The sequence below is a fragment of the Tasmannia lanceolata genome, unplaced genomic scaffold (assembly GCF_043159265.1).
Source record: "Tasmannia lanceolata isolate RefF3 unplaced genomic scaffold, GAP_Taslan_0.1 ptg000023l, whole genome shotgun sequence".
Taxonomy (NCBI): domain Eukaryota; kingdom Viridiplantae; phylum Streptophyta; class Magnoliopsida; order Canellales; family Winteraceae; genus Tasmannia; species Tasmannia lanceolata.
Genome location: NW_027518700.1, coordinates 12,565,935 through 12,592,411, shown reverse-complemented (window position 1 = coordinate 12,592,411; position 26,477 = coordinate 12,565,935). Strand labels below are relative to the sequence as shown.

At 41.1% G+C, this 26,477-nt stretch overlaps 2 long non-coding RNA genes across 2 annotated transcripts in view; one reads left to right on the top strand and one right to left on the bottom strand.

The window, feature by feature from the left end:
• LOC143856511 (uncharacterized) overlaps nt 1–25,437 on the bottom strand; it is a 32,343-nt gene extending 6,906 nt beyond the window's left edge. Inside the window, exons 1-2 of the long non-coding RNA XR_013238249.1 lie at nt 25,388–25,437; nt 328–728 (exon numbers count right to left, since the gene is read on the bottom strand). This is a non-coding gene — a long non-coding RNA (uncharacterized LOC143856511). The remainder of the gene's footprint in view (nt 1–327; nt 729–25,387) is intronic.
• Nucleotides 17,765–19,903, top strand: LOC143856493 (uncharacterized). The gene is made up of 3 exons (XR_013238226.1): nt 17,765–17,921; nt 19,048–19,209; nt 19,315–19,903. It is a non-coding gene; the product is annotated as an uncharacterized LOC143856493 (long non-coding RNA).
• Nucleotides 25,438–26,477: the final 1,040 nt, after the last annotated feature.

The following is a 26,477-nucleotide window of genomic DNA, read 5'->3' as shown; positions in this document are numbered from 1 at the left end:
AAGGCCCTATTCGTTTTGGACTATGAGAAATTGAATCCAAAACTGATTACTAGAATCAAATTTGGATTTAATTTTGAGTCCAAACCGACTATTAGAAATTTTATGTTGGGCAAAAGCCTATAACTCTGATGAACAACACAGCAGGCACATGGGAAATCTTCTTCCATAATTTATGTTTTCAAGTCAACTTAACATCATAAATCTTCTTCATAATTTATTTTTCCAAGTCAATAACATCAGAAATCTTATTTGATAATTTGTGTTTTCAAGTCAACTTATTCAAAATAATACAGTAAGACAATAAAAAACTTTCACAATCCCATTTACCTCTAAAACTACACTCCGCAACGCCAAAAATGGAAGTTTGGCATTTGGGATTGTTGCATACCACATAAGCCGACATTTCAGTTATGTTTACCTCTTTTACTCAACAGTCACGCATCCTCTTGAAGCGAGTTGCACATTCTTGATGTACTGAAAACAAGTGACAGATCCTTTTTCATCTTATGAACAAATGCAACTAACAAGTGATTGTTAACAGAGAAGGGGTATATAGGGTGTTTACAGACCTTGGATAGAACTCCTGAGCTACCCTTGCATTGGGGTGCAACTCAATTCTTTCTTCTGTCTGTGAACTCCTTTTCCGTCAATTGAACGTCTATTCGTCTCTTTTGAACGTCAATTGTGATTATATCCCCATTCTGAACCAAACCAATTGGCCTACCATCCTGCAACAGATCCATCCATTTCTCAAGAAAATGTAATCAACAGTTTTAAGTAATATAGCTCTTAAATAGAGAATTTGCCATATGAATGTCTGTGTGTTTGTTCTTATCCATGTAGTGGATAAATAAGGATCATGGTCCGTTGTTTGGTGAATCTAAGAGTGACGTAGTGCATGTTTGACTCAAACTATAGTTGCTAGAGTGAGAAGCGATACAGGAAGTAAAAGCAAGAAACAATGGGTTTAGAAAAGAAAATTTCGGGAAGCTATGTGTTCAAGTGTTTAGAAAAGAAAAAATTACAAGAAGTTAAAGTTTCAAAGAAAATACAGAGGAAACATGTAAGAAGCACCATTGAAAGTCAACATTAGAAGGGTGTAGTCGGTTTGGATTAATGTAGGTAGAAGCGAGTACGAAGTGCATATAAAGAGTAAGGTTGTAGTCGGTTTGGATTAATGTAGGTAAAGATTACTAAGTAGTGAAGAAGACTAATTGCAAGTTTTAGATATTTATGGTTTCACGAAAAGATCCATAAAGTTTCATTTCAAAATTAAGATGAGCTTTTAAGTTTCAAATACGCTTATTTGACATTATCAAAAGGAGAAAACACTCTTTTAGAAAATAATAATAATCATCTAAATAGGAAGCATACTTTCAGTTTGCATATAAAGATCCATTATCCCCTTTCCTCTCTATCAGGGTTGCGGAAATTCTTAACAAGCTTACTGACAAAGGCAAAAGCATGGGCTTAACTTAAGGTTTCTTTATTGGGGAGAATGGCTTGGAAGTATTCCATATACAATTTGCGGATGACACTCTCCTTCTTAGCTCTCTAGATGTTACTAGAATGATGAATTTGAGAGCTATCCTTAAATGCTATGAAGCGATGATCACCAGTCAGAAATCAAATTTCCACAAATCTAGTGCTTTTGGTATCCATCTGGACGTTTCAAGCTCTAGCAGGTTTACTGGGCTGCAAGAAGGATTCTCTACCTACTACTTATCTTGCTCTTTCATTGCGGATTGAGAGAGCCAAGAAAGAATGTTAGGATCATGTGGTTCAAGGAGTGGAAAAACGCTCGACACTTGGAAGAGAAATACCTTAATAAAAGCAGTTTTGGCCAACATTCCTATCTACCAACTGTCTTTAATTAAGTGCCCTGTTAGTGTGGCATCTGGGATTGAGCAAAATCAAAGACGTTTTCTATGGGGAGGGAGTGATGTTAAGAGGGGCATTCCTTTGGTTAAATGGGAGAAAGTATGTACGACCATTAAAGGTGGAGGTTTAGGAATTAGAAGGATTAAGGACACTAATATAGCTTTGCTCGGTAAATGGTTGTGGAGGTTTGGTAAAGAGGAATACCATTTATGGGTGAAAGTCATTGAAGGAAAATATGGGTCTGCCCCTGAGCGTTGGACATCCCAGGATTCCTTCAAGCATAATGGCCTCACACTGTGGAGAGAAATTCTAGGGTTTGATTCTTTGTTTGAAGGAGTGAGATTCCGAGTGTATACGGGTCATATAATTTGCTTCTGGCTTGATCTATGGTGTGGGGATCGTACTGTTAAAGATTTTTTCCCTGATCTGTATGTGATTGCATCCATGAAAGATGGCCTGGTTAGTGACAACTTTGAGCGTAGAGATGGGAGTATTATTTGGAACCCTCGCTTCAGGAGAAATTTCTTTGGCCGTGAATTGGATTCTATAAGAAGGTTGTTGGAAACACTTGATAGAATGCATATAAAACATGACGGGGTTGATAAAAGGGTCTAGATATGGAACACGCATGGTGATTTTTTTGTCAAATCCTATTATAGTCATCTTGTGACTAGCCCGGCGTCCTCCAAAATTGCAAATGTGTGGAAATTTCACTCTCCACCTTTGGTTACTACCTTTGGATGGGCAGCTTTGAGAAAACGGATTCAAACGGTGGATTTCCTATGAAAAAAAATTTGATTGTCAATCATTATTCTATGTATGGAGGATGATGAGTCAGTGGACCATCTTCTAATCCATTGCAAAGTAGCAAGGGAGATATCGTGCAAGATGATCTGATGGTATTTGTTTGGTTTTCAGCAAAATTTACACCGGACTTGTTTTTAGCATGGTCCAAGGCACCATGGAAAATCAAGGGTAGAATTCTGTGGAAGATGTGTTTCTTAGCAATTATTTGGGTAATATGGAAGGAAAGAAATGCGATGATCTTTAAAGGAAGGGCCAAGAATGCAGAATCCCTTTTCTTGAAAGTCATTGCTTTGGTGATTTCTTGGGCAAAGTCGCTTCCCTCTTCTGCTTTTCTCTCCTCCTTCGACCTCTTGGAAAGATCGCAAGAGGTTTACGGTAGTGAGGAGATCAAGCATAAAGTGGTTCAAAAGTGGATTCCTCCATTAGTTGGTTTTGTAAAATTAAACTTTGATGGATCTAGTTTTAGGAATCTGGGCCCTACCAGTATTGGGGGTGTATAAGTAGCCGTATAAGTAGCGTAAAGGGGAGAAAATTTAGGAAACAACCTTTCGTGGGCCGGTGAGCCGAACGTGATTTTTTAGAATTCTTTATCTTTTTCATTCTCTACGGCTAAAAAATTGGCCAAAGCCCTTCTAATGAAGCGAGCTTTCTATCCAACTAGGAAGACCCATAGCTTCTTGTTATATAAGAGAAAAGAGAATAGTGAGTTAGGACTGCTCTCCCCCTCACTAAAGTATTTATATAATAAAATGGAGTACAAAGACAAGAATGCCCTTACAAGGCTTATTCTAACACTCCCCCTCAAGCTGGAATGTATAAATTATACATTCCTAGCTTGTTACAAATCAGTCAACTTTGCTTTAGTCAGTGGTTTTGTAAACATATCAGCCAACTGATCTGCAGAAAGAGTAAACACAGTGCATATCTCCCCTTCCTGAATCCTCTGACGAATAAAATGACAGTCGACTTCAATGTGTTTTGTACGCTCATGGAAAACCGAATTAGTTGCAATGTAGATAGCAGCTTTGTTGTCACAATACAACTGTGAGGGTGACGAAGAAATAATCCCAATCTCAAATAAGAGTGATCTCAACCAGATAATCTTTGTGCTTGTGTGCGCCATAGCTCTGTACTCTGCCTCAGCACTTGACCTTGCAATGAAATCTTGCTTCTTACTTTTCCATGATACCAGGTTACCTCCTACAAAGGTGCAATACTTGGTAGTTGATCTCCTATCTACAGAAAATCCCTCAATTCGCATATGACCATGTCTCATAAATAGTAGACCCTTTCCAGGAGCACCCTTCGGGTATTTCAGAATCTGAACCACTGCACTCCAGTGTGAAGTACGTGGGGAGCTCATGTACTGGCTGACCACCCCTACAACATAAGATATATCAGGACGAGTGGCTGCAAGGTATATGAGCTTACCCACTAGTGTTCTATACCTGTCAGGGTCTTCTAACAGATCTCCTTCCGGAAGAAGTTTTACGTTGGGATTCGTAGGTACAGATATAGGTTTTACTCCAAGATTCCCTGTCTCTTCCAACAAATCCAGCACATACTTCCTCTGTGATAGAGACAAGCCACGAGAGGAGTATCATACCTCTATCCCGAGGAAATATCTGAGACGTCCCAAGTCTTTGTAGCAAATTCTTTTTGTAAGAAGGTCTTCAGCTTCTGTATTCCCCCTGAATTACTACATGTAATGATGATGTTGTCAACATACACAATCAATAGAATGCACCCTGTTGTGGACTGATTACTAAATACTGAATGGTCTACTGCACACTGCCACAGGCCGAACCGCATAACAGCCTCACTGAATCTCCCAAACCATGCTCGAGGAGATTGTTTCAGACCATTGTAGACACCCCATTTTGACCAGACCCGTGTTCACGGTATTTGTGCGAAGCCTTACCCAATCCATGAGTTAGGACCCCAATTTCTACCCTAAGTTAGGTTAGGGTCTCACCAAGGCTCCCGCCAAATTTCATCAAAATCCAATCTGATTGGTCAAATAAGACGAGCCGGGAAAGGGGTGTAGTATGAATGTATGAGGGGGGTGAATTATCTGCAGAGTGGGATATCCAGTTGAGAGGGGGGGTGAGTTATCCTGTGATGGGCGCGCCCAAGCCGAATAGGACAAGATTGGCGGGCGCGCCTCATCAGCAATTGTGCGCCCATCAAGTGGGAGTGCGGTTATCAACACAGCTTTTTAATATAAAAAAAATATAGGGGGGTACTGTGGATCTTTCGTGAAAACGAGTAGAGAGAGAGAGAGAAGGAAAGAGAGAGATTTGGGGTTTTTCTGTTTTCCTCCGACCTTCTCCGATCCATCTCCGACAGGCCTCCGGCCAAATTCTGATTTCTTTCTTCTTCTTCCTCTTTTTCTTCTTCTTCCAGCTTCCTCCACCTCCATTAAACCTAAATCCCCTTAGAGAACCTCCAACTCCGGTCGATCATTGTTATCTCAGATCTGAAATCTAAGATCTGAGATCTAAGATCTGAGGGAAAAGGCAGAGAAAGAGATCTGAGACAAGCAGAGAGAGAGAGAGGGAATTGTAGAGAGAAAAGAGGGAGAGCGCATCTCATCCTGTTTCATCTTCTCCGGCAGATCTACTGGCTAGAATCCGAGCTCCGATCATCCTCCGGCCATATGCGATCATCCTATCACCTTAAATCTGTGTAAGTTTTTTCCATAAATAGCATTCTTCATTTTTCCCCTTTCATGCCTCCTCCTATCAGTTTTGGCTCAGATCTAGTTTTTTCCAACCAAATTCATTGCAAACCCGGTGACCTTGCCGGAATTTGATCATTTTTCTTCCACCTCCGTTCATTTCCATACCAGATTCGATAGAAATCTATTCATCCTTCTTTTGTTTTTCTCAATCCAAACCCTCTAAATTCTAGAATTCGTTTTCTGTAACATCTACCTTGATCTATTTCTCTCAAGCTTTAGATTTGTATCTAAACCTTAGATCCAAAGGTCCAAACCCTTGATCTATTCATATACTCTTTAGATCTAATTGTTACCGATTCGGATCTCATTGTTAGTGGATAAAATTTGGGCGTTCCATTTGATTTTGAGCAAGAAGGCATTACTTGGAAGTAGATCTGTGTGTTGAGCGAGATTTCATTCAAAATTATTTCTTAATCTCCAGAGAAAAGGGGTAAATTGCAGAAGAGAAAAGATCAGAGGTGAGTTCATCATTATTTTCTTTATTGCAATTTATCCTGGCATTCGTATAAAAGTGTTTGATTTTGTAAGGTGCTATGTTTAAGATGTTAAGTTTTGGTTTCTCTACAATCCTTATTTTCGCATCTAATGCTTTAAGATTTTCTCAATATGATCTAAAAGTTGCTTTGATTTTAGCATATTATCTCTATTTAGTTTTATAATGATAATGAATGGAAAATAGAATTGAGGTGAAAACCTGATATATTTGGTAGAATTTGAGATATTTTCGTGAAGAAATGTATAATTTTTTTTTAGGGGAGGAAAAATGAGAGGAAATCTTGTTTGAATGTTATTTTGGTTAAGGTTTTGCGGTTCTTAGATAAGTTTATTTAAAAGGATGTTGACATAGGGCTGAGAATTTAAGCTTCATTTTTTTCTTACCTTTCCTTGTTGATGAATCCTATACTAGGGCGAATTTTTGTTTTCAATGTCCATTGTTGTGTATCTGAAGGTTAGGGGCAGGGCATGTAAATTTAATTATTACGTTCCTTGGAAATTACTTCTTCAATCAACCTAGTTAGGTCTAAATGACTGTGTGACCTTCACATGGCAATTTAGGCAGGTTTGATCTAGTTTTATTTCAATTTCAGCTTCAAGTTTAATATTTGAACAATACTATGTTATAAGTTTAGTCCTTTATTTTACTTCACTTTGGTTTTAAAATCCATAGAATACATTCAAATGGGACATATACATTTGAAAAGTATGATGGTGATTCAGGTTTTGGTTTTTAGCTATTTTATATTTTTGGTCTTGAGCATTATTGGTTGGAATGATATGATGGAGATGTTGTCTGATAAGTTGGCTCATCTCAAATCTAACAAATGAACTTGATTTAGCTTAGAACAGCTCACTGTGTGATTGTATATGGTTATGTATGTGTGTGAGTGTATAGAGTGGTTGATTGAAAATGCTTTGCCTCAATTTCGTTTAAATATGGGAACAGTTTTATGTGCGTATTCCTGTACAGGTTTATATGTGAACAGGTTTACTTATGAACATTGTGATAGGAGTGTGGCTGTTATCATCACTCATACCTTTATGATATTGACAGCTTTAACACCCTTGCTGATGATGATGGCCCTCTTATAAATTTGATTGCGTACTGTTGCCATGATTCTCATGTGTGCATGGTCAATTTTCTCTTGGAATATGTGAGATGGTCTTATAATCTTATCTCAGTCTCATTGATTGCATTACTAAATTTTCTTTTGGAATATGATAAAAATCTGTTGGTGGATAGTCTGGTTTGTTATTCTAATACTTCTTTTGATAAATTGACTTTAAAATGAAAGAGGAATAAATGTTGGTTTTTCAAGGTTGGTGTTTGTGTTTAGAATTCTTCCTTTTTGACCATGTGGAGTTGTGTGATTGAGATTTTTGCCACCCCTGTTATGCACCAAAATTTATAAAAATCAGAAATATCATTGCATGCATTTGTATAATTTGTTGAAAATTTAAGATTCTTCTTTTATGTTAAGTTTTGAGTTAGGTTCTGAAGATGAATGGACTGTTTAGGTGAGACTATCTTCAAAGCTTATTATACTCCTTCCTTTTTATTTAAATAAATTGTTTTAAGAAAGAAGGAGATCAGATGACTACTCTATTTGATATTATCGACATGAGTACTGTCTGATTTCAAGGCGGGATTAGAAATATTATCATGTGTATTATGATATCAGATGATTACTTTAGCATCATCTGATTTCATCCCCATATTGGGGTGGTGTTTGTGTTTGGGCATAGAAGTGTTTGATATTATTTTTACTTTATTAGGCTATCCAGCGGCTGGTCTGGACTAATTAATGTTGTTTATCATTTTATGATTGCTCCAGGTTGTGCACTCTTTAGTTGTAGATCATATTTTGCTGATATTTGATTTGTTTTTATAATAATTGATTGAAAATTTGAGATTATCTGGTATCCTTTTTCCTCTCTCTTTGGATAGACTAGCACAGTCTTTTGGGTTTCTGATTAGATTTCTTTAGACACTATAACCTGTACTAGGAGACATACTCTGTCTCGTTAGGCAATCCTCCTTTGGGGGCAAGCCTCATTTTTAGCTTAACCTCAAGGGGGTTGCTTTGATTTTGATAAATGGTGTACCCATAGGAGGCATGCCTTGCCTCATTTAGAGAGCCTTTGAATCATTCGTTTGTGTGGTGATGTTATCGGGGGAGTCTTTGACTCATTTGATCTTTTTTGTTGTTATTAGGGAGTCATCTGTCTTGGCTTTGTAAGTAATTAGCCTTTAGAAGGTCTGCTTGGCCTCATTTGTAGAATCCTCTCTGAAGTTGCACCTCAATTTGTGCCTCTGTTAATTAGAGACCAATTTGGTCAATTAGTTGTCTTAGCCTTGCTTACCCCTTGCAAGGGCAATGATAAGGTTACTTGGAGCCCATCTTTGTGTGTGTTTGGGAGACCCGCCCTGTCTCATTCTCTCGCTAATTCTCCTCTTTGTGCGTCGTTTGGTTTTGGGAGAACACCCTACTCAGCTTGGCAGCATACCCCTACCCTTATGGGTACTGGGCGCACATTTGTTGCACCCTAGGGCTAGGCACCTGTCCGGCCCGGCTGGGTGTTTTACCTTTGCCAAATATGCACAGGGTCTCTTTTTCCTTATTACTTGTGAGCTTCTCCTTATTCGATAGTCCATTCGCATAGGAGTCAGCCCTTGATTAGAAAGTCTTTGACTCATTCATCCTTTAGATAGTGTTATTAGAGAGTCTTTGACTCATTCACCTTTTAGGTGATGTTATAGGAGAGTCTTTGACTCATTTGCCTTTTCGGTGGTGTTGTAGGAGAGTCTTTGACTCATTTGTCTTTCAGGTGTTGTTATTAAAGAGTTTTTGACTCAATCTTTCTCTTATTGGTTTTTCTAGAGAGTCTTTGACTCATTTATCTTTTAGTTGGTAATAGTGGAGTCTTTGACTCATGTTCATTTTCTTTTAGGGAGTCTTTGACTCGTTTATTCTTTAGTTGTTGTTATTGGAGTCTTTGACTCGTATTTCCATTTCTTTTAGAGAGTCCTGGACTCATTTATCCTTTTAGTTGGTATTGTTAGAGTCTTTGACTCATTTTCCTTTTCTTTTAGAGAGTCTTTGACTCACTTGTCCTTTGCGGTGTTATTAGAGAGTCTTTGACTCATTTGCTCTTATAATGGTATTATTAGAGCCTAGTTTCCCCTTTTAACCCTAGATTTGGCCGTAGGGTGTTGTTTTTTGTATTTTCCCTTAGGTCTTTGACCAAAAGGGTGAAAACTCTCTAAAACTTCAAAAACATTGGAAAAGTTTTAAAATCCAAAAAATATTGAATATTTTAAAACGCAAAAACATTAGAAATTAAAAACATCAAAAAAATACTTGAAAAACCTTAAAGAAGTCTAAAGTGTTGAGTGTTTTAGAATTAGCAATTAGGAGAGTTCGTTTCGAACTACGTTGGCTTGATCCTCTTCCGAGGTACGTAGTGCAGCTTGGGATCCATATCCCAGGTCCAGCCAAACTTTTTTTTGTAAATAATATTTTAAACCTTCTTCGAAAACCTTTAAAACCCTGTTTTCAAAAGATCTTCCTCTAGAGTTAGGAGTTTCTCCTAAATAGAGAGTTTTAGAGTTAGGTTTTTTTCTTTTGATAGGTTGTTTGATTGATTGTTTGTTGTGTGCTTGTTTTAGAGTTAGAGGTCTGTCCTAGAGTTATAGGAACGCCTTCGTCCGGTCAGTCGGCGATCCACATCGCCGAGTGATGACTAGAATAGGATACGTTAGTACACCTTTTGTTTTCCTTAGGAAATACAGCCTAGTTACACATAGGTTGTAGGAATCACCTGCATTAGCCTAGGGCTAATCTGCATTTAGTTAGGGCATATAGGGTGTCCTAAAATCCACAATTCACTGGAATTTAAATAATTGTACAATAAACTTTAATAATTGGTCCGGTCTTTTAGATCGAGTCTAGGATAGAGGGATAGGTGTCTTAGGCATCCTAGCTTAGAATAGGCGCGAAGAACTACGTTGCCTTGATTCTCGTGGAGGCGGGGATACGTAGGCTTCTTTGGATGAATACCAGACCATCCGAGAGCTCGGGCTAATAATTTAGAGTCTTAGGATTTGTTGTGTAGTCATCGTATGTTTTGATGTGTTTACTTACTTTCTTGTACTGATCCTATACCTTTAGCTATAGCTTGCATGTGTTTGTACATCAGAACTTAGACACCCATTAGGCATGTCACTCATAACCTAGCTATGCTTAGGTGACACATCTTTCATTTTATTTTATGTGTGCTTATTATCTTTATCCTCAGGAAATGCATGCTTAGGTAGACGACTCCTGAGGATTGTTCCCATTTCACATGATTTCTACCCAAACTTCTTTGGAGTTAATAATAAATGGCATAAGAGACCAAGTGCTTGCACTCAGACGAATTGGGAGTGCTCTCAGACCTTCCTCATTCGTAACCAGGCACGAACCCATATATATTTCTGGTTATCCATTGCACAGAGGATTTGATTTTAGGGTTCCATGGCATATCCATGGATGGCGACTCTGAGTTTATTTTAAGTATGTCTCGGTTTCGAACCTCGGTTCCGGATCAAGACATATCTCTTTCTTTTTATATCGCCACTCGTGCTATGCTATGAGGGTGGCATCCGTTTCGAGAGTTCCTTGGTAGAGCTCTCCATTCACGTGGATGATCCAGAGGGTGGTAGGGACCCGTTCCCTCGCCGCCTATCTCGGATCGGGGTCCACAACCATATAGAGATTTCTTCAAGCGACAAACATAGGAGGACATCTCCCCCTGAGCAGCATATCCTGGAGGCTACACCATATAAACCTCCTCATGGAGGTCGCCATGTAAGAAGGCGTTCTTGACATCTAACTGATGAAGAATCCAGCCAGTATTAACTGCGAGAGATAGAAGAACACAAACTGATGGGATCTTCGCAACTGGGCTGAATGTCTCATTGTAATCCACCCCAAAATTTTGAGTATACCCTTTAGCGACGAGGCGAGCCTTCACCCTTTCAACAGATCCATCTAGCAAGTACTTGATTGAAAACACACAACGACAACCAACTGGTCTAGCACCCGAAGGAAGCGGAACTAGATCCCATGTACGATTCGTATGAAGCGCACTCATCTCAAGATTTGTGGCAGCACGCCAGCCTGGGGCGGAACTAGATCCCATGTACGATTCGTATGAAGCGCACTCATCTCAAGATCAGTGGCAGCACGCCAGCCTGGGTGTGCGAGAGCCTCCTACAATGATTGTGTTAATATAGTAGATGACAAGGAGGAAACAAAGCTTTTGAATGTAGATGTCAGACGGTCATAAGAGACAAAGTTAGAAATAGGATGAGTAGTGGAGTGAGACCTAGTACGAGACACAATAGGAGAATCAGAGACAACTGCACGGGAGGGTAGAAAAGTTACCTAGGTAGAGGGAACTAGGATCTCGACCTGCGAAGACAATGTCTCGAGTGGAGTAGGTGGAGGCACATCTTTGCGTTGACACCTCTGGTAGTACTTCATAGTTGATGGTGGAGGCACAATCTTGATAGAAGTGTCATCTGTACCAGGAGGAGGCTGAGGAGGATTTTCAATGGATGGAGATTCCCTAACTTGGACCAAGTCAGGAATCGAAGGAAGTGATATCAAAACCTCAGGAGCCACAGGACGGGAACTCGGTATAGAAGAAGATGGACTGAAAAATGATTCAGACTCGAAAAAGGTAACGTCGGCCGACACAAACCACCGATGAAGGCGGGGACTATAACGGTAGCCTTTCTGAGTACGAGAGTAGCTCAGAAAGACAAAATTTTGACCGAGGATCACGTTTTCCCTAGCAGGGCCCAAATTATGAACAAAGCAGACACACCCAAATAGACGTGGGGTTAGGGGAAAAGGGTCCTGCTGAGGGTATAAAACCTGAAATGGAGAGGCACCATGAAGGACAGAAGATGGAAGATGATTGGCAAGGAAGTAGGAGGTTAAAACGGCATCACCCCAGAAAGGCTTAGGTACTCTCATCTGAAACATACCGGCGCGAGTAACCTCAAGTTAATAGCGCAGTTTCCTCTTTACCACACCATCCTGTTGGGAAGTGTAAGCACAGGAGGACTGGTGAAGTATACCATGAGAAGAAAGATAATCCTGAAAACCATGGGTACCCGAGAAAAACTCCCTAGCATTGTCAGTGCGAAGGCATTTGATATTGCAATGAAAATTATTCTTTATTTCAGCATGACAATTTTGAAAAGCAGACAAGACCTGAGAACGGTCTTTCAACAAATACACCCAAGTCATACGTGAATAATCATCAATAAACACTATAAAATACTTGAATCCTTTATTTGACGAGACCTTAGAAGGTCCCCATACATCTGAATGAACTAAAAGAAAAGGACTATCGACTCGATTGACTACTCGGGAAGGGAATGACACTCGATGATGCTTCCCGAGTTCACAGGGCTCGCACTGAAATGAAGAAACAGAGCTAGGAACTAAGGATGTCTGCTGGAGATGCTGAAGAGATGGGTGGCCGAGGCGATAGTGCCACTGAAAAGCGTCCACAGAACTATGCAGCACAGTAGGAGGACTGCAATCAAGACGATAAAGACCATCCACCTCACGCCCCGATCCAATCATCTTCCCAATCGAAAGATCCTGAAATAAAAAGTAAGATGGGTAAAATGAGATAGACCACTGAAGATTTTTAGTTAGTTGACTAACAGAAAGTAAACTAAAGGGTGATTTAGGAACAAATACAGAGGATAACGGGATGCTAGGAGAGGGACACACCGTACTAATACCAGTGATGGGTGTAGTGGACCCATCAGCTAGGGTAATGGTATGATTGTCAGAGAAAAATGAACGAAATGAGGAAAGCTGAGAGGCATTACTAGTCATGTGATTGGAGGCTCCCGAGTCAATAATCCAGGACCCGGAGCTAGAAAGTAAAGTCGTAAGTGTACTACTGGCTGAGCAAAGCCTGCAGTGGCATGGGAAGCACTCTGTCTGAAACGCTGTAACTCCTCATAATCTGCCCTAGAAAAACTGAATGACTCATCAGCAGACGTAGAAGTAAGAGCAGGAGGGATTGGGTCGTGATGGCCAGCAACGGTGAGGTGAGCCAAACGTGGAGGGTGAAGCTCTGGATGGAGTGTGTAACAAGTCCCAATCATATGGCCATCACGTTGGCAGTGGGTACAATAAGGACGACCACGTCCACTCCCAACACGTCCACCACGACCATGGGCTCGGAAAAAAGAACACCTCCTCTGGGAGGTCGAGTACTACCACTAGCATCATATGCCACGAGAGCAGAACTGTCAGAAGAAGGTCGTGAGGAGGTGTCGCCAAGGCACTCCTGGGAACGAGTAGGTCTCGCGCAATGACGGAATGTCGCCAAACCCTAGAATCTGTTGGCGCAGGTGAGTAAATTCTGGGCCAAGGCTCTCAAGGTAGTGAACCACTCGAATTTGTTCCCGTTGACGGCGGATAACAGTAACATCAGAAGTGAGTGGCATGAAAACGTTAAGCTGCTGACATAAAGAGATAAACTGACCATAATGAGCCTCAAGGGACATGTCACCACGACGCAAACGCATCCACTCAGAGTAAGTAGCACATATACGGGTGAGGTTCTCAGCTCCAGAGTAGGTCAAGGCCGTATGATCCCAGATCTCCTTCACAGTCGGAAGGAGCATCATGGTAGAAGAGATGGCAGGAGTACTCAGCCAGAGAAGACTTCGAATCAAAGCATCTTCTTGTTCCCAGCGAGGATACGTAGGATCCTTAGACAATGGAGGATCCTCACAGAGAAAATTGGCCTTACCTCGTCCAAGGAGGTACGTCTCATTGTCTGAATCACCACTTTCCAGGGTAAGTAGTTGGTTCCATCAAACTTGGCAATGTTCAGCTGTGGGTAAGAGTGTTCCACAGGGGCCAAGGTAGAAGATGAAGAGGAAGTAGAGGCCGAGGAAGTGGTAGAGGCATTGACCTCGGTGGTCATGCCAATAGATGGATCAACAATGACAGAAGATCCATAAGTATGACAACTGACGATTAAGATGAGAGACACACACCCAACGGCTACAAAGTAGTAGAAGAGGAAGAAATGGGATAAAACCAACTAATCACGGGACTGGCTCATAGCACAACCTCAAGGGCCAAGGATAAGGTCATGGACGGAGCCATAGTGATGGCAGGAAGATGCCGCGAAGAAATTAAGGATAGAAGAAGAAGAAATGGTAGATTTAAGCCATGAAAAATAAGGAAAGAGGGGGAAATTAGGGTTTGGTATTAGAAAAGAGAGGAATAGGGGGGTGGGAAACAGATGTAATGAGGGAGTGTAGAGGGTGGAGAAGACGGTAGGGTATAATAGTGTCGAGAGATTAATGGAAGAGAAGAAGAGGGAACAGTTGTGGGGTAGGATTAGTATGGAGAGAGAGGGGATGGGTTACGGGGTTGTGGGGAATGGAATTATGGGGGGAGAGGGTTACGTGGGGGGGATTTTATCGGGGGTTGGGAAGTTACGGGATGGGGGGTATCGGGAGTGGGGGTGGGAAGAGGCTGCAGGATGGGGGGGGGGTATCGGGATGGGGGGAGGGATATCGGGAGTGGGGGGAGTTATATCGAGAGTGGGGGGCTACGGGATGCGGGGGGTATTGAGAGTGGGAGTGGGTGTTACTAGATAGCAGGGGGGATATCGAGGGCGTGGGTTAGCGGGAGGGGTGGGGAGAGGGTTATCAGGAGGGGGAATTAGCGAGGTGGTGGGGAGAGGGGTTACGTGAGGGGGGAATATCGAGAGGGGAGGGAGAAGTGGGTTGTCGGAGAGAGAGAGAGAGAGAGAGAGAGAGAGAGAGAGAGAGAGAGAGAGAGAGAGAGAGAGAGAGAGAGAGTAGATTGGAGGTTAGGGATGGGAAGGTTGATGGAGATGGATTTAATGGATTTGGTTTTGGGTGGAGGTTGGAGGAGATGGAGAAGTTCGAGGTTACGATGATTGTCCCTAGGGATCGGAAACCTTAGGGCTCTGATACCATGTTACGTAAGAGAAAAGAGAATAGTGAGTTAGGGTTGCTCTCCCCCTCACTAAAGTATTTATATAATAAAATGGAGTACAAAGACAAGAATGCCCTTACAAGACTTATTCTAACACTTATGAAGCGAGCTTTCTATCCAACTAGGAAGATTCTGATAACTACGGCTTAAACTAATCATAGAATACCCCGAGTCACTCTTGTGACCCGAATACTTTGTTGAACTTATATGTGTAGACAACTAATTTTGTCAAGGTGGTATTAATGATAGGTGTCGCGAGGAAGAACCTTATGACGAGTCTCAGAGCACCAGTTGTGTTTCTCTCAATCTCTCTTTAGGATCGCGGAAGAAAACACTTCTAGAAAACACTTTTATTTCAAGAATACAACCGAAAAGCCTGTTTTTACACAGCGCCCACCTTTTACGGCACAACCGAAGAGTTCGTTTTCACACGGCGTTTTTATCAGGAAGTTAACTTTGAGTAAAAAAACATCTGGTTTTTACCCAAAAACACTTTATCCTCCGAAGGCAAGCGATATTAGATTCATTGGAAACTCCTCGGAACAAGAAATCCAACGGATCTGACCGCATGTAAATCGGAGTTCAATCGGAAAAGATATGGACGATCGAAGTTTTCCAAAAGAGACGAAAAATCGCACTTTAAGATGAAGCATGTAAGACAAAACCTCGCAAAGATCGAGGGCGACATCACCCAGGAGACATCAACACCTGGGTGAGTCACCCAATTTCGCACCCTACGAAATTGGGACCCTCCCCGCCTATAAATAGGGGTGAGGGGTAAGAGTAAAATCAGATTTTACCCTTCTCTTCTAGTTATTTTCTCTCTGGGTTTTCTAGGTTTTCTACTTTCTTTTTCTTTATTTTAGAAGGGAGTAGTAGAGAAACACCTATGTTGCTCACACTGGGTGTCGGCACTCCACCGAAATTCTGAAGGTTCTGAGCGACATCCTTCATCCAGTGTCGTTTTTCTGCCGAATTTCGCAAAACTACGAGCTACTTTTCAATAGTAGCGCCGTTGTTCTGCTGAAATCTCAAAATTTTTGGAACCCCTTTAGCCGCATAGCGCCATTACGCCGCCGAAATCTCTACGATTTAGGGCCCCTCCAGCCACATAGCGCTGTTACGCTGCCGAAATCTAGACGATTTCGGACCCGTTCAGCCATATAGCGCTGTTACGCTGCCGAAATCTCGACGATTTCAGAGCCCCATCAGAACCATAGCGCCGTTACGCTGCCGAAATCTCAGCGATTTCGCAACCGATTGTGGTCAGCGTTACGCTTCCATATAGTGCCGTTACGCCGCCGATTTTTTCGCAGATCTTGGTAAATTGTTCTTATTTCCCTACCCATGTACCTTTTTCCGTTTGATTCCATTTCCAGCTTTCGGCAAGCTAAAGATAGGAAGCGGTGTTACCTTGATTGTGGTCAGCTTAGAGCTCTCTAGGAGGCTCGTTTACAGCATACGATCAGAATCAAGGTCGCGATCGCCTCTTGTAATCTTTCCTTGCGCTTTTACCGTTTATTTCAGTACTTTAAAAACTCGTACGAGGTGGTGACGTTATAGGATCTCCGGCTCACCTAGCCTCTAGGTCTTGTAACATAAACCCCTCTCTCTCTTTAGTTTTTACTTTCTGTACGTTCATTTCCATTTGATTTATCGTTAACCTGATTGTGGTTGCTCAGAGATCTCAAGGAGACTCGTTTACAGCGTATAACCAGAATCAGGATAATGATCACTTCTTTTCTACTATCGTTTCCGTTTGGTTTATTGTTAACCTGATTATGGTTGCTCAGAGATCTCAAGGAGACTCGTTTACAGCATATGGCCAGAATCAGGATAACAATCGCTTTTATCTTTCTTTTGTAAATTCATTTCATTTACATATTTGAATTAAGCTTCACCCAAATAAAGGCAGAAAAAGATAACTTTTCTGGTTAAATTCTTCGAAAATGCTAAGTTGAATCAAGAGACCGAATTTATCCGGGCACAAGGGGTGCCTAACACCTTCGCCAAGTGTAACCATAACCCTTAACCAGATATCTGTAAGGACCACGCCTTAGCAAACAGAGCAAAATTAAGGGTTCAAGGCCCATAGCAAAAAGAACCCCTTTGGTTACTATTCTTCCAATGAGATTTAGATCTATATCCATTTTTCATCAGGAGAACAGGCACGGGTCCTAGGCCCTAACCTAGGTGGCGACTCTGATTTTCTCTTTCTTACGAAGTTCGGACTACAATCTAGAGTTCGCAAGAAACGCAGATCAACTAACACTCCAAAAAAACCCGATGTGGTGATCCCCAGGACACGCACGGCACGGCCCTGCGCGCCTCAGGAAAGAACCGGATCCCACAATATGTGGATTTACATATACTGAAACCTGACTGTTTAAATTAATGCTTTTGCTCCACAAGTTTTGATAGGTTACAATATCTGTCTGATCACAATGTCCCTGCCCAACATAGATACAAATAGCTATTTTTTATCCATTTGAAACTGCCAAGGTCCGATTTAAATTTCATGATATCGAGAAGTGAATTGGTTAGATTATTAGACCAGGAGTGAGAAGAATATTATAGGGCTTCTTGATGTAGAGCGGGTCCCAGCCAAAGATTATGGGTAATGTTTTGCGTAGGGTAGCTGTTTTCATTTCCCCATTTCCATGTAATAGGGTGTATATGTAAGAGTCCATATGAGGGGTAGTTTTGTCCTTTTATGTTAGCAGGGATTAGTATAAATACGGAGGATTTTGTCATGTTAGGGGACTATCACATAACATTGAATTGGAAATTAGGGTTTTTCTTCTTGGAGGAATTTCAAATTGTTCTATCTTAGGAGTGTTCTGGGAGCGAATTTCCGAGTGAAAATTCCGCCTCTTGGACTGCTCTTATCTTCTCTGTTGCAAGCAGTTATTTGCATGGTCTTGTGAAATTTGGTAAGATCTCGTTGTACTACGATTGGATTTAAATTGCCAAATCTCCATTTATCTTGACCTAATTAATAGGCTCCTTCCCTATTTGAATAGTTGTGGTTTTATTCAACTGTTTCCAATTTGCAAACTGTTGGGTTGAAGCTTTGATAGTGGCATTGAAAATTTCAAGAAGTCTCATAGTGCCTTTTGCAAATTGACTGATTTTTATCTCAGGAAGCATACGTTTTAATATTGTTACTGTTGGGACGGTTTTCATGAAGTTTATGTTTATCTAGCAAAGCTTCAAATTCTCCAATTTCCATGCATCTCCGGTGAGCTTAATTTCCAATTGCTTGAATCCCTATGAATGCTATTTAGCCTATTTCATTAAGTTCATTGTTGAGCAAGGTCTTCTTCAACCTGAGTGGATTCGTCCAAAGCCATTGTTGGAGTTAGTGCTATGGTAGTATTTTGTCATACCAAAGAACTCAAGGGCATTTCAACTTACCTTTTCTGATTCATTATTTGAGATGGTGGGTTTTGTGTTCCATTGCTTGAAGTCCATCTAATCCTCTGTATTTGAGAATCTCCAACCGAAATGGGTGAGAAATCTAGAGTTATTAGGATGCCATGAATCCATGAAGCACACCAAGTATGTCCGTTTAATGGTTTGAGTGAGAACATTGACGATTTGAACTAGCTATGGACATTTTGACTTGGAACTCAAGTGTTTGTAGAAAGACCTCAAAGAATCTGGATGCAGTTTTTTTTCTTGCAACTCTTCTTCAATTTGGGATTTGAGTTCATGCAGATTGCTTAATATTTGTTGGATTATATGTGCCGGCTTGTGGTCAAAGTCATTTCTGAGATCCATTCACTTATAGTGTCTGAGAGCTATACGGAGCATCAATTAGATCCAAGCCAATAAACCCTTTGTCATTATCATTTTGCATATCTCAATTCCATTTAATTTCAAGCCTAGTAGCTTGTTTTTCCTACTGTAATGGGTAGAAATTGGCCTAAGGATATAATTGTGCTTCGTGCTACAGGCTTTCACTTGTGATTAAATTGTGAATGTTGAGACTGTTCACATTTTTACTAGAGCATAGCAAAGCACTAGCTGATTCAAGAGTGGCCTTTGTCTTGACAGTTGGGTGAATGAACTATATTCCGAGTTCAAATGTTTTGATTGGACTCGATCATCACACGTATTCGGCCAGTTCAAAGATCTACAGACTTCGGCCTCACAATTACCACATCAAAGTCCCCTTGCAAGCGAATTATTCTGCGTCATTTTTGGTATCAGAGCCAGGTTAGCAGGAATGTCCATTGCTACTGTCCTGGAGACATATTTTTCTGGAGACATATTTAAGAACCCACTTCTATTTGGATTAATGAAATTGGGATGGTGTTGTAGCTCTTGTAGCGGAGCAGCTCATACTTTTGTACTGTGGCAGAACATTCATGGGCTTATTAACTTCAACGTTTTAGTGTCCTACCCAATCTGAATTACGGAGCAATTTTTGATTCAGTTTAGAATGAAGGCAACTTACGGTTACAATGAAAACTAAGATAACCTAAATCAGGGTGCTAAGCTTATTGGTATGCATGAGCAGCGACGCTAGTTAAAGTGTTTGAAACGCAGCCCAACAAGCGCCGTAAGTGGATATTGAATTCGGCAAGAGTACTGCAGCAAATTTTCCATCCCACCTATTGGGTTGCTTCTAAGGTACCAAGCCGGTTTGTATTCCAATTCGCTGAACTAATTCCAGTTCCATAGTTTCAGCTTGGGTAGATAATCTGTCAGCAAGTAATCTGAGCTAGAATTAAGAGCAGTCCACTATATCAGAACTGCGAAACACCATTGCATTTGTGCCTATTTCTAATAACTGGCAGCCCATTTTCAGCTTTGTTTATCTCCAATTTTCTGATTCTTATTGTAGCGCTGCCAGGGATCAGTTTGAGCTCAGATTACATGTTTATAAATCATTCCAGAAGCTACTAAATTTCTATTGCAAGGTTCATTTGTGAGTGGAATTCAGAACTTGCCACAAACTGACTGCCAGATTATAAACTGATCTTCCGCACTTTGTTGGGTCTAGGACCAACATCTTTGAATCAAGGTTTTAAATCTCGGTTTCAGTTTCGGTTTCGGTCATCAGCACAAGAAATTTCGGACGAAATCTTGTAAAAATTTCGTGAAATTTCGGAAAATTCGGGTGAAATTTTGTACTTCACCAAAACGTTTCACTGAAATTTCCGAAATTTCACCGTTTCGTTTCGGCCGAAATTTCCAAAACGTTTCAGCGAAGTTTGGTACTTTTCCGACTCAATGTGAATTTCGTTTCGTTTTCCACCGAAACGGAATTTCGGCCGAGGAAATTTAAAACCATGCTTTGAATAAGGCAGTTAAATTCCAGTTAAATTCCAGCAACTGGCCTCTCAGTTGGGTCTATGTTTGAGGAAGGGTAACCACCATTTGACCACATATTTCAGGCTGGATGTGACAAGGGAAACGACAAAAGTTCCTACCCATGCCTACTCAACTGTTAATTTTCTGATGGGTATAACATTATTAAGGACTGAAACAAGATCTTTTATTATAACATTATTGAGTTCAGTTTATGCCAGGAAGGTTGGGTGGTAGATGCCTTTTGGGTTCAGGAAGGAATTGGACAGGTTCTGTTGAAATCTAGGCCAAGTTCCAATACCAGTCGACTTTGCTTCTATTGCAATTAGCCAAGTGGAGTTATTGCCTCAAATCTTCTATTACCACATCAAAAGATGAATTCACATCTGCTACAGCCTAATAGAAACACAGAGATATAGTTGTTTAAGCCTCCCAGGAAGGAGAGTGACCACATCCCCTCTTGTCATGGCTCCACCTCATGTTCCACATTTTGACGGCTTCGGTTATGATTGTGATTGAAAAACCGAGTGCTTACAATGGATCGGCGCTCTAGATGCGTGTCACAAATTCTATGCTCGGGATCATAGAGAGACTATATGGCGTGTCAAGGAGACTATGACTCATCATGCCAAGCATGTGTGGATGTGTTGGGACAGCAAGCGCCTTGCATTTGGAGAACCGCCAATCCACAGATGGGAGGAGGTGTGTGACCATTTTATGAGAGAATTTGCACCCAAGGCCTATCATCAGAGACAAGAATCAAAGGTTCAACGCAGAGAGTATGGAGCAAGACAGACACATAAGGAGAAAGTACGAGAAGACTCGTGGGAAAAGTTCTAGGCCCAACGTCGCGAAGAGAGGGAGGCACGGGAAAAATTGAAAGTTGACCTTCATACCCTTGAGGAACAGTTTGATAGACTACAGAATCAGAATTTTGTGCCTCGTCCACCACAAGTGCCACCTCCAGAGATTAGTAGTGATGCAACAGAAGATGAGTTCCTAGTTAAGCAACCTGTCAGTCCGCTAGGTTCAGCTCAATCACATCCAAAGAAGCACCAATTTCCACTATTTCTTTATTCAGTTGAGCGAAAAGAGGGGAGTTTGAAAGCAAATGAGGAATTAATTGTGGTTATTGAAAAAGCCAAGAAAGTAGAAACTAATGAAAATACATCAATCAATTACAAAGAAGGCAGGATATGGGCTTAATGTAGATTTCATCGGGGCAGATGATATCCTTAGCATTGTTCATGGTAGGAATGTCCTGCCAAGTCACTTGGGACTGATACATATATCAGGGCAATGGGCAGGCATGTTTAGTGGCTTGCAGGGGAGGAACCAAGGAATCCCACAACTACGAGCTATATGGTGGCATGAGACACAACGGATAGGTGAACTTCAAGAGGGTACACATAAGTTTCGGATGAAGGAACTTGACATGGAGAGCTATGTGTTTGACCCCGGTGTCGACATTGCATTTTATTTGGCCGAGTAAAAGAGGGATGGCATCCTTACGTGCCCAATGACCTGGGTCTATACCCCTACTTGCGGGAATGAACCGAGCTTGAGGACAAGCTCTTTTCTAAAGGGGGGAGTCTGATGTAGAGCGGGTCCCGGCCAAAGATTATGGGTAATGTTTTGAGTAGGGTAGCTATTTTCTTTTCACCAATTCCATGTAATAGGGTACGTGCTTGTATATGTAAGAGTCCATATGAGGCGTAGTTTTGTCCTTTTATGTTAGTTGGGATTAGTATAAATAGGGACGGTTTTGTCATGTTAGGGGACTTTCACATGACATTGAATTGGGTATTAGGGTTTTTCTTCTTGGAGGAATTCCAAATTGTTCTATTTTAAGAGTGTCCTGGAAGCAAATTTCTGAGTGATAATTCCGCCTCTTGGACTCCTCTTATCTTCCATGTTGCAAGCAGTTATTTGCATGGTCTTGTGAAATTTGGTAAGATCTAGTTGTCCTACAATTGGATTTAAATTGCCGAATCTCCATTTATCTTGACCTAATTAATAGGTTCTTTCCCTATTTGACTAGTTGTGGTTTTATTCAACTGCTTCCAATTTGCAAGATGTCGGGTTGAAGCTTTGATAGAGGCATTAAAAACTTCACCAAGGCTCATATTATCTTTTGCAAATTGACTGATTTTTATCTCAGGAAGCATACGTTTTAATATTGTTACTGTTGGGATGGTTTTCATGAAGTTTATCTAGTAAAACTTCAAATTCTTCAATTTCCAAGCATCTTCGGTGAGCTTAATTTCCAATTGCATGAATCCCTCAGAATGCCTTTTAGCCTATTTCATTATGTTGCATGTTGAACAAGGGTCTTCTCCAATCTGAGTGGATTCATCCAAAGCTATTGTTGGAGTTAGTGCTATGGTGGCATTTTGTCATTCCAAAGAACTCAAGGGCATTTGAACTTACCTTTACTGCTTCATTAATTAAAATATTGGGTGTTGTGTTCCATTGCTTGAAGTCCATCTAATCCTCCGTATTTGAGAATTTCCAAAGGAAAATGGGTGAGAAATCTAGAGTTATTAGGAGACCATGAATCCACGAAGCACACCGAGTATGTCCGGTTCATGGTTTGAGTGAGAACATTGACGATTTGAACTAGCTGTGAACATTTTGACTTGGAACTCAAGTGTTTCTAGAAAGACCTCAAAGAATCTGGATGCAGTTTTTTTTCCTTGCAACTCTTCCTCAATTTGGGATTCGAGTTCATGCTGATTGCTTAATATTTGTTGGATTATATGTGCTGGCTTGTGGTCAAAGTCATTTCTGAGATCCATTCACTTATAGGGTCTGAGAGCTACTGTAATGGGTAGAAATTGGCCTAAGGATATAATTGTGCTTCGTGCTACAGGCTTTCACTTGTGATTAAATTGTGAATATTGAGACTGCTCCCATTTTTACTAGAGCATAGCAAAGCACTAGCTGATTCAATAGTGGCTTTTGTCTTGACAGTTGCGTGAATGAACTATATTCCAAGTTCAAATGTTTTTATTAGAATCGATCATCACATGTATTCGGCCAGTTAAAAGATCTACAGACTTTGGCCTCACAATTACCACATCAAAGTCTCCGTGCAAGAAAATTATTCTGTGTCACTTCTATAGTAGGATCTCTTTAGATAGGCTACCCTTCCATTCACTACAAAGGAGTTAGTATTTTGATCCTGTGTGACAGCACAGAAGATTTGACATGTAATAGTGTGGTTGAAAGGTGTGAATGATCAAATTGATTTGGTAAATAAGTACATTTGTATTGCTCACAATTGTCATCCCCACCACCTTACATTAGCTAAAGCTTGCAATTCTTTGATGTAGCTATATGGATCACATGTATTCGGCCAGTTAAAAGATCTACAGACTTTGGCCTCACAATTACCACATCAAAGTTCCCTTGCAAGCGAATTATTCTGTGTCACTTCTATAGTAGGATCTCTTTAGATAGGCTACCCTTCCATTCACTAGAAAGGAGTAAGTATTTTGATCCTCTGTGACAGCACAGTAGATTTGACATGTTATAGTGTGGTTGAAAGGTGTGAATGATCAAATTGATCTGGTAAATAAGTACATTTGTATTGCGCACAATTGTCATCCCCGCCACATTGCATTAGCTAAAGCTTGCAATTCTTTGAAGTAGCTATATGGCTAGTAGAAAGTAATTCATGGATCCCACTTTGGAAGCTACATGATGCAAGATCGATATGGAAAGATTATGTGCCGCTCTGATGTTTAGATAGCAAACTAACGTAGGATGGGTATGAAAAGATCATTTTACGTGCCGCTTTGATGCCAAACTGATGCAAAACGAGTATTGAAAGATCACCAAACAGATGCCGCTCTGGCTCCAATTTTATGTAAGATGGCCACAGAAAGGTGTTCAAGAAAGTATACGATGAGAATGGAACAGAAGTGGTGTTCAAGAAAGTATATGATGGGAATGTGGAATGTGGAATTTTAGTCTAGGTGCTGGTTTTGGGCAATAATAAGCCATTACGACAGGTTTATGACACTAAGGGACTATTAGGACTAGTTAGCAGCAACGTAGGACGGGTACAAAAAGATCATTTTACGTGCTGCTTTGAAACCAAACTAATGCAGGACGGGTATGGAAAGATCATCATACACTCCGTTTTGATTCCAATTTGATGCAGGTCGGCCATAGAACTGGTGTTCAATAAAGTACACACGATGGGAATAGGGTAGGGATCGGGTCTGTGGGATTTTAGTCTACGTATTGGTTTTGGGCAATAAACAAGTTCAGGACTGTTGACTGCTTATAACACTGACTGTTAGGACTAGTCAGCAGCAGGTATAAGGCGTAAAATAGTTCACGTGAATAAACTGATCACAGGTTTAGGACTGCCTTGATAGGGTTTAGGTCTGTAATGACCAAAACAGTCCAACCATTCAAAAAATTGTCCAAAACAGTCCAAAAGAAGGGGGATTTGTTGGGCTTACAATCAATAGGGACTGGTTGTAGCAGAAAATAGGATGGTTAGGAGTTAGGACTGTTTAGAGGATGGTGCATGGATTTTTTGAGTGTAGAGGCTGTCAGTTGATATATTAAGAGAGTAGGGTGAAGGAAAAAGGTGAGGAAAAGTGGAGACTGGATGGTTGGGTGATGGATAGGTATGCGGGTGGGAGGCCTTGCGACCAAAGGCTGTGAGGTATATTTGTATAAATTATAATAGAACTAGGATTTCTAGCTTAACTAGAACACCCTATGTGGACACCTCCGACCGCCATAGACTAATAGACTTCTTTCAAGTTGCAAGCGTGGGTGCTGAGGGTCAATTAAACTTGAGTGATTGAGTACATGTGAGTTAATTACCCATATCACTTATGATTTTCGTAATACATTTGTGGGCCATATTTTAAACACCTAAAACTAAGTGATATTGATGGAAAAGGGTCATGGTAGCCCAACTATAACTTAAAATACCTAAAAAAACACTTAAGGGACACTTAAAATTAAAATATGGGCCATAGGATGGACCTCAACACTACATTTAATTCCGAGACACAAGAATATGTCAAAACTTGTAAGCAAAAGGTTAAAATACCTGAGCTTCAGGGCATATGGCCTACAGCATATCCATGTGAGCCTTCTGAAGGCCGGATCTGGGGCTGTGGAGGCCGGATCTGGGGCCGTGGAGCTCGTGAGTTGGATTTGAAGCCAAGGAAAACCGTGGAGGTTATCGGAGGCCGTGATTTGCTGGATCTTGAGCCGTGGAAGGTCGGCTATAGGCGGAGTGAGGCCGTGGAGGCTGTGGATTATCGGATTGCCGGATTAGGAATGGGATTGTTGGGCTTGGTTGTAGGAGGTTGTAGTCTTCGGAATCAAGATGTGGCTGCTGGCCTCAGGACGGGTGTGGTAGCCAATGGCAAAGGAGGTTGTCAGATTCTTGATGACGGTAGCGATCGCTGAGACACCCCCGGCGAAGATATCTTTTGTGGAGGAGATGTAGGAGGGGCTGGAGATGGTAACCGTGGAAATGGAGGTGGTTGTTGGCGGGGAGGTTGACCCGCCGGTGATTGGTAGTGGTACGAGGTGGAGGCCGCGAGAAATCCGACGATGCTGTTGGGTGGTTGGCTATCATGCACGATAAGTGGTGCACGATAGTTCTGGGCTTTCGAGCGGGATTTTTGAAAATCGAATTCGGAATGTGGTGGAAAAGTCTGTGTGACGTGGCAGGTCACGATATTGACTTGGTGGGCTCCACAATATGGCATTTTTTGTTGGATTCGATACAACTGAGGTTATTGAGTAATGTAAGGGGTAATGGGTTTTTTCTCTTGGGCCAAGGAGAATGCTCATGGGCAATTCATACGATGTAAATCTGGTGGGACTTCTGGTCCCCATTGTAAACTTTGATGGTATGAATCTATTTCTCAATTTTCAAAAAAAAAAAAACTCACCCAAGTCCACATACCTTTACCTTGGCCAATTTCTTGTCGGAGTACGAGTTTTTAAACGTTGGGCTAAACTAGTGATCACTAATCACCAAAAAAAATCACTTGATTCGGGTTGAATGAGGATACCTTTCCAAGACTAGCCCCCATTACAGCACTTACTGGTGTTAGAATTTCAGGCATGCCAGGTCCACCCTTCGGTCCCTCTCCTCTAATAACAACAACTTTGCCCTGGAACAT